General features: G+C 32.4%; 1 long non-coding RNA gene across 1 annotated transcript; it reads left to right on the plus strand.

Annotated features, from left to right (window-relative positions):
• The first annotated feature begins 545 nt into the window (after positions 1 to 545).
• LOC127210064 (uncharacterized) lies at positions 546 to 3,195 on the plus strand. The gene is made up of 2 exons (XR_007833260.1): positions 546 to 900; positions 3,027 to 3,195. It is a non-coding gene; the product is annotated as an uncharacterized LOC127210064 (long non-coding RNA).
• Positions 3,196 to 8,556: the final 5,361 nt, after the last annotated feature.

The following is an 8,556-nucleotide window of genomic DNA, read 5'->3' on the forward strand; positions in this document are numbered from 1 at the left end:
ATATCCCTTCTCCCCTAAGTCACTTTGTTTCATTTATTTATGAAAAAGTGTAAAAGACTATTTGTTCCATATAATTCCTTGCATTGAATTCCTTTATTCCTAGACAGTGAGTATTAGCTCTGAAATCTGAGTGAAGGATAGATATAGTTGAAATACTTAGCAGAAATTTGGGGAAATATTTTTCGAAAATATCTTTAAAATCCCTCTTAAACAGTTTCAAACTCCTTTAGAAAACCAATGTTTACAACCTCAGCTCCAAAATTTTCTATGACAGAAAAAATTTACAACACATTTATTACATGAGGAACAGAATGTATTCCTCCAAATTTAAGTCAGTTGAAAATCAGAAAGAGTCAATTGACTGCTTCTGAAGCCACGTCTCAATTATTTGGCAAAAATGATTGCTATATTTTTTTCCAAAATGATAGTTTTATTTTGTAAAAAGTTTAGTAGTAAATAAATATTTCTTTAATAATACAAATTTTAAATCTAATTTATCACATGAGTCATCATATTAGTTTTTCTAAAAGCCACTATCACAAATCTTATGCTGAGAACTCGGTCTTCTCTGCTAAGAAGATGATCTCTGGATTTAAAGAACTTCGGGCCTGGGGGATGAGTCACAAGAGCTGAACAAATGCTGTTTTGATGGCAGCTGAGCTAAGTATTTTGTAACTGTTTCATAAAATGAAACACTGGGGATTTCCTGCTAGTAACTGAAGAATCAATAAATGTCAAACCTATTGCAAAGAGGTCAGAAATAAATTGTGTCTGTCGTTGTCTGAAACTGTGATTTCTGTCCCTCTTAGAAATAGAGGGTACAGATGGGAGAATATATTTTTAATAGATTTGAAGGTGCTTGTGGCTGTTTTACTGAAGCACGTGAACCTATGCTTGAAGGTAAAGATAATTCATCTCATAATAAGACTCCTACACTATTGATGATTCTTGTTCAGTCATGTCCCATTTATAAATGCTGGAATGTGTTACTACTACACATGCTTTTTAAGAGAGACCAAAAAGACATAAAGAAAGTTTAGAGTACTTTAAAAACCACATATAGAAAATCCTAGATTTCTAGACTGCAGATCATTTATTTCTGCCTCCTACATGAGTTATAGAAATAAATAGGAAAAAAATCATAGTTGTCTATGTTTAGAAAATTACTCATGTATCTTACTTATAAACTACTTAAAGATTATTTACATATTGAATATAAAATTTGAATCAATAGACCAGACAGTTACTATATGCTAATCTTAATATCCAGCCCATTTTAATGTGTTAAATTCTGAAACAATATACAGAATGTATATAAAAGTTAAAAATCTATATATTGCTTTTGACTTATTCACTTAATCTACAACAAGCTTCCTAACTTGTTTGGATTCACACAGGAAAATTCTAAAATTACTCCAGGGACCCAACCCTGAAAGCTTTTACTTAGTTTCCTGAGTTGAGGTGTGAACATCTGAATTTTTATTTTTTTAATTGACCAAGAAAAGTAAAATATAATCAATTTGTGACTTTCATCTTTAAAAAAAATCTTCAGTCATGCTCATCAATGATTAAGTAAACTATTGGGATTAATGCATAGAGTAGAAACAATATAAAGAAAAGGATTACATGGCATAGCAGTAGAGTTGGGCAGAAGCAGTGCGTCTGGCTGGATTTGCCTCTCATCTGGCACATTCCCCTTGCTGCATTCTGCTCCTTCGCCTCCTGAATACTGTTTGTTTACTGATTATGCCAAATAGTCAAATGTTCAGAAATCTCCAGAAACTTCCAACTGCTATGGGACCTACCAAATCATGTGTTCCTGAATCACTTGAGAACTGTTAGTAACCAAATTGGATCAACACTATTCTCTTGAGAATCTTCTCCTCCCTACATCTTTGAAACACCTCTTATGACAAGTTCAAAAACACTGGGCTATGCTTCACTCAAATTTTGCTAAGATAGCACAATTGTCTTGGGTACATCTGACAAGATTACTTACCTGCTGTGGTTTCATGGGGAAAGCAGAAAAGTTTCCACGATGATCCAAGAGTAGTTGAGATGAAAGAGAAAGGAGACTGACAAAGTCCTTTTACTGTAAGTAAGTGCCTGGGAAAATTGGGGAGGAAGTTCTCTCATGTTGACTGAGTCTTGAGGAGTCTGAGAATTTTGTACATAATGAGGGCATGTCTTCTCCATGCATATTAAGTACAATGCCACACTCATGATAACATATTAAATGAATTGCAGTCTGTTAGCCTGATATCTTTACTATATGCTATGGGTATCATATATATATATTGAATTTAATGTTATTCCTAAGAACTAATCCAGTGATAGGGCTAAAGAGATGGTTCTGCAGTAAAGAGTATTTATCTTCAGTCCCAGCACTCAAGCTAGAGAGAAAGAGACACAAACCTGAGAACAATTGGGACAAGGCTAACAATAGCAAGAGACACAGGCTGAGAAGCCCCAAGTATCTGAACTGGTAAGGTATTGAGTTTGAAAAACAATGAAAGAGAAAGGAAACTGGGTATAAAAATCATAGAAAAAAATATTTGGTTTGTATATTGCTACAGAATTAAGGCTATTTTAATATATTACTGTAGAGGATTGTATATTGATACAAATTTAAAGTTTTTTGATATACATATGTATAAGGTATTGGACATATACAACTCATTTATAAATACAAGGTTTACTGCAGTCTTTTAAAAAACTGCTTACAAACTATTTAGGGTAGTTTTAAAAATGCAACTTAATAGTTAGTAAATCAGCTTATGAGGATCATGTCAGATAATCTGGTTTATTAGAGAAATAAACATTCTAGGTTAAACAGATAGTAGTTAGAAAGAAATAACATTTGCCAATTTAAATATAAGATAGATATATTATCTCTCTCTTTATATGTATATACATATATATGATATATAATGATTATGCACTATGTACATATAAATGGGTGATCTTCAAAAAACCTCAGAGACCTACAGAATATGTTATTTAAAGATGTTTTTTATTAATTTAAGGCTTTTTGACATTGAGTTATGTGAGCTCCTGACAGTACCCCATTTGAATTTGAAGAAGATGTTGAGCATCAAAGAAACCCAATTAAGAGATGACTTCAAATATGACCAGCTGGCCATCAAGCAATGAAAATGTCCTCATTTCAACTTCAGATGGAACACCATCCAAAAATGGACCAAACTTGGATGCAGGCAAAGTTGACTGCCAAGCTCTGCCAAGGCAGGGTAAGCAAGTCCTTTAGAATTCCTGCTTCACAAATATGTCTGTCTGACATTCTGGAACAGAAGGCTAAAGACGGTGGTCCAATGTCATGAAGAAATTTAGGAAACTGTGTAGGCAGCCATCTATCTATCAGTTCTATAATATTCAAAGCTGCTTGTCTGGACTTCTTGTATACTCATGTACCTACTCATTCATTCTCAAGTCTCTGATGGAGTTTACACTAGGTAGTTATAGTCTTACAGCAAATCTTAAAATGTTTATGACTTAAGAAGATGATTTAGATCTAGAAGATATTTTAGGTTGGTAATGTAAGTGAGCATAGAAATCGAATTAGGTAGCTAATTTTGAACACTACAAGATCAGATAAATAACCGAATATTTTCTCAAGCTTGTCAAATACGTTGATCTGGATACTGTGAATATATATCATTCCCTATAGTTTTTGTAATTGTAGTTATTGTATATAGTTTATTATGTAAGAAAAAGAGATTTTATTGGACCCAAGGAGGAATTGTAGAACGCCCATGTGTCTGTACAGTCTGTACATGTTTCTGTACCTGTCAATAGAGGCAATGGACAATAGTTGGGGTAGGAAATAGAAGGTGGATTATCTGGTAGGCTGAAAAGGCTTCTAGGATAGAAGACAGACACATGGTACCTGAGTAGAATTAACCAGCTATGTGGCAGAATGTAGTTTAGTATAATGGATTATTTTAAGTTATGAGCTATTGACCGAAGAGTCTAGCTATATGGCCTAGGCGTTTGCAAATATTTTGAGCCCCATGAGTCATTATTCTGGGAAATTTGGTCTGGGACGGAAACCCCCACTGTAACACATGCTTAGATGTTTTGACTCATTTTCATCTTAGTTAATTTCAGTTCAACTGCATATGGTATTAAGCAAGTGGAGAGTTAAAGTAAAAAATAGAATTGCATTAGAAATATCTTTTATTTGTAATCTGATTTACCTACTGCTGCTTTCTTTGTGTTTTAGAAACCTTTTTTTTTTAAAGTTGTCCTTAAACAGGTATAGACTAACATAAGTCTGTCTTTATATATTCAGTGCCATAGAGGTTTTTATTCACATCACTTTAAGTATTTTATAACTTTACATCCATAGTAAAATATATCCTCCTCCATCTCTTCCACCAAGAGAAAAATTATGAAATAAAACCTCAAGTTTTAAGTTAAAAAAATCATGTGTATTTTTATAACAAAGCCTTAAGTTATGGGAATAAACTAAGCAAGAAATAAAATTATAAGCTCTAACTTTAAAAGAAATATTTAAATTATAAACCAAATTACTTAATGAGGTCAGTAGGAAGATACAATATTCAGCTGGGTGAGGTTTTTTTTTTTTTAAGTTGTTTTGTTTTAATAGGAAAACCCTGAACTTTATATTTTTATAGCAAAAGCATTTATAATTTTATAACCTGAAGTTCACTATATATGTTTACTTAGTTTTTCTGATTTAAACTATTTAAAGTATATTATAGTGTTCCTATATAAAAATATGAAAATGTCTTTCCTTTTCTATGGCTCTCATCATTTATGAAAATAATTAGTTGTGATGACAGTATTTACTGTAATATCTGCTCATGCACAAGCTTTACTGTAACCTTGTGCTGTGCAATAGATATCAATATTAAAATCCTGTTTTTCTGTATTTATCCCATAATAACCCTTGTTGTTAGTTAAGTGATATGCAACTTTATAGAAATATGAAATAATCTAATTAATAATTATTTGGTAGATATAAAGATATATCTAGTTATTAAATATATTTTAAAATTTGTTATTATTTTGTGTGTTTTTTAAGAACACTGCCTTTTGTCTGACAATTACATGCAACCCTTTCTGGTTGTTCTTACAAATTCTCATGCCTTTTCTTTAACTTGTTGAGCACAGGATTTTGCCTCTTCAAACTGGAAATTACCAAAACTTCTGTGGAAAAGCATGTATTAGTAAATGGCTTTTAATTGTTGGGTAACTGGATTCTGAAAGATTTACTTTTAATATGCACAAAAACTAATGTTATTCTTATCATTTCTAGCCATGTCTTTGAGGTTAGAGTAAATCATGCCTTCAAAGTTCTTATCAATTCAGTCAGTAATTTAAAATCATCTGAACAAATAACTATTCTCAATGAATTGCTGCTGCCCAGTCATCTCTTTGTCAATATCCTTCATAAACTTTTAGGATGCCTCAGACATATTGGCTGGATTCTGAACTTTCATTCTCATCTTGTCCTGGTGCATTGTTAGGATAAATTCTGCAAGTGGGCATAAAGAAATTTTTATCTTTTAAAAATTATTCATTAAACTGTAGTTTTTAAATGGAACCTACTGCCTCACAAATACCAGGCAAGTGCTCCTTCCCTGAGTCATATCCCAATCCTACCAATATCAATGTTTAAGATAAGAGCATGTGATTTAAAATTTATCTATGTGGCAGAACCCATATCTATGTACTAACATCCACGACTGGATCCTTGAGGCTTAATTGTAGGCCCAGTGGCTTTGTGGCTGGGTGGCTTTGTAAATTCCCTGTAGGTCAAAGCAACAAATGGATCTTCTACGTTATTTTAAGTGCAGGGAGCAACCCCACATCTCACACATGAACTATACTATCAGCTCACATATTCTCTTTTTTTCTAAACATCCTCTTAATTAAAACGATTTTAGCTTTTTGACATTCAGACTGACATCCCTCGTGAGATAATACGTATCAGAAAAATCTTTTGGACAGCCTGGAGACTCAAGTCTTATGTAATTTTTATATGTATAAATCAAAATTGAGTTTTTGTTTCCTCATTTAAAAAAGTGAATAGTTATATCTAGATGGCTTAACATGACTGCATTAATTTGATTATGACTAGTGTATATATATATACATATATATATATATGGGACTATATAGAATTATTATTGTCATAGAGAGTATAAAGTTATTACTTTAAGTTCAACTACCAGTTATGGTAAAGAAACTGCATTGATTCACATGCACAGCCATATTTTGGATTTTCTTTGTTGGAGAAAGAACAGATGCTATTACTTTATTTGGCAAAGATGAAAGAACACACATGTCTCCATGTTCCAAAAAATTCATTAATGAAGTTTAACTGGAACACTTGGTCTAAAGTAGATAAATGCATTTGTTAGAAACTTTAGACTAGATACAATTTGAAATAGACATTGGCCAGGTGAGAAACCATATCAAAAGCCATCACTGGTCTAAGAGATACCAATTCTAAAAATTCATCCCCTGTCAAATAAAGGGCCAGAAAAAAGCTTTATTACATGTAAAAGTTGCTCATGTAACTGACAAGTCCCAGAAGTGCAAGAAATTTATGTGAGGTCCCAAGGAGAGAGAGGGAGGGAAGAAATAAAACTTGGAGGTGATTCACTCAGTCCCTGACACTGTGATGTAATTTGAAGGGATTTATTCCTAAAGGTAGTAGGTTTGCTGAGATATCAGTTGTAATACATCGCCTCTTTTTCCGTTTGTCCCTGAAGAAATAAACATACATTTTTTCCACCTTTGGGAAATATGACAGAACTACTACTTTATTAGAAGTCTAAAAGTAAGTTTAGGTTACATGTATTATTATAAATACTTAGAGTTATCACGTTAAAATTTTAAAAAGAGCAAAACACAAGCAAGAAAATAGATAAATGACAAATGACTTAGCACATAAATTTTCCTTCTTTTAGAGTAGATATAAATCACTTTGATCTTTTGATACAGTTCACAGTTGTCACACTTAAAAACTGAACTTAGTGTAGAACGGATCTATTGTATTTTCAGTCTACTCTCATAAACTTGACATATTGATAAGCCTTCAACAAAACCCTTCTCAGGAGGAAAAGTCATCATTATACTTTGACCAGAAACTCAATTATTTGATATGCTGTCTTAGGAGTACACTTTGGGGACTATAACCTCTAGATTGGTGTCATACAGATAAAGCTTTAGTATAGATCAGTTGTCTGAAAGGCTTTATTTCATAAAAGCATAGAGCCTTACTTTCTCTCCCTGACTCAGGGTTAGATATAAATCAAATGAGTGAAACTTAAAGGATTTTTTCAGAATTTGTCAGAATAGTCTTACAATGTCTCAAAATATTATTTAATACATTTTGGACTCCTTTAAAGAATAGTTAAGATTGCAAACTGACATATTATATATACAGTATTTCCTAATATAGAGATATATAGATATAGATAGATCGCTACATGTTCTGTTTCCGGTCACTATCTCATGTTTAACTATTCATACATTGATTTATATGAAACACATCATATTCTCTCAACATTTTGTAATATAAAACATAACACCTAAGTGTCAAAATAATTGTGATCAGAATAAAATGATATGGTATAAAATATTATATATCAATAATATGTAATACTTGAGACCTAGCATTACACATAAACTTATCTTATTCACTATATACTTTTGGGTTTGCTTGAGTTTGTATAGCGATAAAAGTAGCAAGTATCTTAAGATAACTAAATCCTTATAATAAATATTGGTGTTATGTAAAAGCAATCCTTAACTTAGCACTCCTCATTTGTATATTTCTTATATTTTTTATAAAATAATCTGAAGCAGATCTGGGAGTTACTTAAATTAGACAAAATTAAAGACCTGTGATGGACCTGACTTTACTCTCCTTGGCTCAGAATACCATTTATTGTAACGAGCACACGTTAAATACATTAGAATGTTGATTTTTCTCTGTATTTTTAGTTTAACACTTTAGGCTTCTTTGTGAAGCATAAATGAATTATCTCAATTGTTTTCTTTTTATTTATTCTTCTCTCAGACCATTCATCCCAACCACAGCCGCCTCTCCCTCCACTCCTCCCAGCTCCTTGCCTACTCCCCTCTCCCCACCTGATTCAATGCTCCCTGGCACATCAACCCAGCCACAAAACCTTTGAGCCAACACCTGTTATGCCTGCAAGATGTGCTGCAGCCATGGTATTTCAGAGATTCTGGGAGGGGCCAAACAATGGTTGGGATAACTTGAGCCCCAAGGCAAGAGAGGGAGTCCATGCCTCACACTACTTGGATGGATAGAAACCTAAAGCTGGCTATCTCAGAGAGCTAGAGGACAACCAAAATATATATATATATATATATATATATATATAACTGATCAAAACAAAAAGATTCATAATATTCTGCTATACTCAGAGTATATAATTTTAAATTTTATATTATACATATTTTTACATTACAAAGATGAAAATCATTTCCAAAATAATGTGTTAATATAGTTCATAAAGAAACAGAGAATTAAGA

This window comes from Acomys russatus, chromosome 27 (genome assembly GCF_903995435.1).
Source record: "Acomys russatus chromosome 27, mAcoRus1.1, whole genome shotgun sequence".
Lineage (NCBI taxonomy): Eukaryota > Metazoa > Chordata > Mammalia > Rodentia > Muridae > Acomys > Acomys russatus.